Source organism: Octopus bimaculoides, chromosome 15 (genome assembly GCF_001194135.2).
Source record: "Octopus bimaculoides isolate UCB-OBI-ISO-001 chromosome 15, ASM119413v2, whole genome shotgun sequence".
NCBI lineage: Eukaryota > Metazoa > Mollusca > Cephalopoda > Octopoda > Octopodidae > Octopus > Octopus bimaculoides.
Window position 1 is genome coordinate 12163672 of NC_068995.1, and position 4301 is coordinate 12167972.

The window sequence follows — 4301 nt, forward strand, 5'->3', positions numbered from 1 at the left end:
TTATATAGATATATTATAAATATCCTAATTTATATGTTATATAAAGAAACCTATATATATATATATATTGGTATATTGATTAATACTTCGATACTTCTGCTATGTTTTAGGTTTCTCATTCTAAGTTATGAATTGATTAATCATTGATCATATTTCATTATATATTCATAATATTTGATTAAAAATATTCAACATTTCTGTGGACAACTTTTTGCATAGCATTTCTATGAAAACGTAGTTAAATGAAAAATTAAAAAAAAAACTAACGACAGAAAAGAAAGAAAAAAGAGGTAAATTAATAAATTACGAACAACATAAATTCTAAATGGCTTAGAGGTTTATTTCATTCAAAATTCATTGTATTACGATCATATAGAAAGAGACCGGAATTCCATTCTCGCGAATGCTATGTATGTAAAGGTACAAGGAACATAAAGTGAATGTTTCTTATGCCTCTTTACTGTTATATCTGACGAATGAAGCTAAAATCGCAAGATCTGTAATTAATATTGTAAAGACGGTCGCATCAGTGAAATTAGTGCGATGTTTGTTGAGATGGTGCCACATTCCTGGTAATAACATCAGTAAATCCCTTCCAGGCTTTCGTTTAACTGCAGTTAGGTATTGTCACAGTAAATACACAAGTGTGTTTTGTTTGTTGGTTATTTTTGTTTCTTCCTTTTTGATATTTATATATATTTTTTTTCAACTAGAAGCACAAAAAGGCATAGAGAGACGGTGAGAAAGTGAGAGAGAGAAAAAGAGACAAAGAAGGAGCGATTTGTAGAAGAGGAGAGGAGACTGGGATGGAGGGGAGAAAGAGAGAGAGGGGGGGAAAGAGACAGACAGCGAGATAAGGTGCCATATAGATCGAGATAGCGTTTGAGAAGATTTGATTGAAACGTAGAGAGAAAACGAGAGGGAGAAAGAGAGGAAGCGTTAGAGAAAGCTTGTAAGGAAGAAAGAGATAGATATCTAGACAGAGAGAGAGAGAGAGAGAGGAAGGGTGGGTGGATGGGTGCTGCAGATCTTTCGAGAGAGAGGCAGAGTTGCGGAGCGTTTGACAAAGAGAGAAAGAGATAGCGCCGCTGAAAGTTTGAGAAAATGAGAGAGAGAGAGATTAAGAGAGAGAGAGAGAGAGAGAGAGCAAAAGAGAGGCAGCAAGAGAGAGAGAGAGAGAGAGCAAGACAGACATAGCAAGATATAGAGAGCAACAGAGAAAGAGAGTTGCAAACAAATTTTGAGAGAGAGAGAGGTGGGAGAGATGAGGGTGAGTGAGAAAGAAAGAGAGAGAGAGGTGTCAAATTCTCCAAACAAAGCCAAATTTATGATAAACGTTCATAATTTTCCCTGGATTAAATTTCATTTGACTCTGAATAGAAGGACGAACTTTCACGTTCTCGAGAAAAATAAATTCCAGCAGATAATAAATAATTTAGATTTGTTGTTTGAATTGTTTGTATTGTTTTTAATTATAAGAAGTAAAGTGATATCTTTGTTTTGACTTAGATTAGGTATAGTGATTTTTATTGCTTGGAATAGGCATTCAGGAATCAAATTTCTGAAACGGTAAGAAGTACTGGAGTTGAATAGAATCAGTGAAAATTGATACACTGAGGTAATATACATGGTGACATTTTTTCCTAAATGACAGAAGCCAAAAGTTCAAATACATTTCTTCATCGCAGACCCATCTTAGAGTTAATATTTTATGGATTTGAGAAACTCTTTATGAGGTCTTATTTAAGTTTGTATAATTTATTTAGTGGTATCAAAATATACTTCCGGTTCCCTACTCCAGAGTAAGTAGTACTTCGCATATCAAAGTACGGTTTCCATTCCCAGTTCTCCATTCCACCAATATTCAGTGGCTGCAACTGAACTGATGTGACAACTTTGCGCTACAGAGTTGCATGTGTGAGATTTAAGACTAATTGTTCTTCTCCTTATATTATATATATATATATAGTGTACTATTCCGTGATGTTAAGACCAACCAAAATGTATTCCATTTGGTGACAGATATTATTCAAGAAACACAATGTACGTTTTTTATGTGTTACTATTTGTTTCATGCACTGAGAACAGGCTAAACATTGTCTGGTTTCCCTGCACAATCATCAGACACTGCCCACATAAAAAATACATATTGTTTTTATTAAACAATATGTATATATATATATTTATATTTAAATATACATATATATACGCATATATGTACTTATATTCACATACATACAAACATATACATATATGTATATACATACATATTTATACACACATTCACAGCCACATACACTTATACATATGTATGCATATATGTGTGTTTGCATGTGTGTGTGCATGCGCGTATGTGTGTGTGAAATCATCCGTATGAATACCATAAAGACACAGATCAACCCACAGTAGAAAATATAACCCATACCTAACCAGAAGAAACCAAAGCTATATTAGTTTCCATGAGTAATATTTATCTTGAAGCGTTTTCAACGAAAGAAGGGCACCACTAAGGACTCTTTATATCCTTAGGTCCCCTAACAGCAAAGAAAAGATCTAAAGCAACTATCCTCCGGTTAACCAACCTGAACCGGATATCTTGCAACACAAAGAACACCCCAATAGACAGACAAGAGCCAGGAGATGGTGCTATACCGTGTGATTGATGAACTTTATCATTGAAAGAATCCAGAAGCAGAATGCAAAGAGGCTGAATAAACAGCAGGTAGAATCATGATAGACATTCTATTGCAACAATTCCGTCAATGAAGAGGCTTAGATTCATACGTGAATTTAGATTCAAAATGATGAAAGATGTTATTTCGGTGTGATTTGAACTCAGATAGAGAAACATTTACACAATTAATGGCAGGAATGGGCTGTGTCTTAGCAACACTGCCGCTATCGAAATAAAATAGCCAAAGTAACATTAAATACTCGGGTGTATGCTCTGTTAAACGAAAGTTTTATCGTGAAGAACTTACTCAAACCAGCTAAGTGCAAGACAAAGCGTAAACATAGACTACACAAAATATACGTACATAAATATATGTATATATGTGCATACATATATATACATACCGGTATATATATACATACATATACATATAAATAAATGTATATATATATATACATATATATATACGTATATATGTATATACATATATATGTGTGTGTGTGTGTGTGTGTGTGTGTGTGTGTGTGTGTGTGTGTGTGTGTACATAAATATACATTTCGTCCGTCTTCGCGTACTGAGTTCAAATTCCGTCGGGACCGACTTTGCCTTCTAACCTTTCTAAGTCGATAAAATTATTATCAGTTGAATACTAGGGTGAATGTAATCAACTTACTCAATCCCCTATGCCGATTAGTAGAAAGCATTATTAGTCAACTAGTTATCTATCTAACTAATTAACTAATCGATTGCTTGATTAATCGTTTGAACAATCAATCAACAAGCTAAGTTCGTTCAGTGACCGTTTGCCGCCATTCGTAGCCTCAAAATGTCATGCATTCACCGGTTGTGTTGCTGGCTTGTATGTTATTCACCGAAACAACCCTCCCACGATACAGCATAAAATCTGTTTTAACTTACGAGTTCACATCAAGAATCTTGCAAACCACAAGCGACATACAAACACATATGAGAAGACCACCAATGTTATAACTATTGAGGTGTATTTAGAATTTATGTTATGAGACATATCAGTTTGCTGTGGAATATCATAATATATAACATGATTAAAGAAGCTCTTATTCTGTGAGCCAAACAGAATTAAGCAAACAATATAACCAAACACTTACCATAAAAAATAGTGTAAGACAGCTCTGGAGAAATGCTGCAATATTTCAAAACAAACAACATCAATAAATATTCTTAGAGATAGTGCATTATGTAAGAGAAACAGTCGATTGAGTATCTACAAAACTACTTTATTATATAATAGACAAACAACAACATATAAATACTGGCTCCAAACCGTATTAATTTATTCATCTTGAAATAATAAAACAAAACAGTTTTGTATTTTTCTTTTGCAGATATATCGCAATAAACATAAAAGAAAAATATTAGTCATCGGCTGTAAAACATGGAAACATATATATGTGTGTGTGCGTGTATGTGTGCGTGTGTGTGTATGTGTGTGTGTATGTGTGCATGTATATAAATATGTTATAAATATTCATATATCTGAATATATATATATATATACATATATAATAATTTATATAATGTATGTATATATAGACATGTATATACACACACACACATATATATATATATATATATATATATATATATA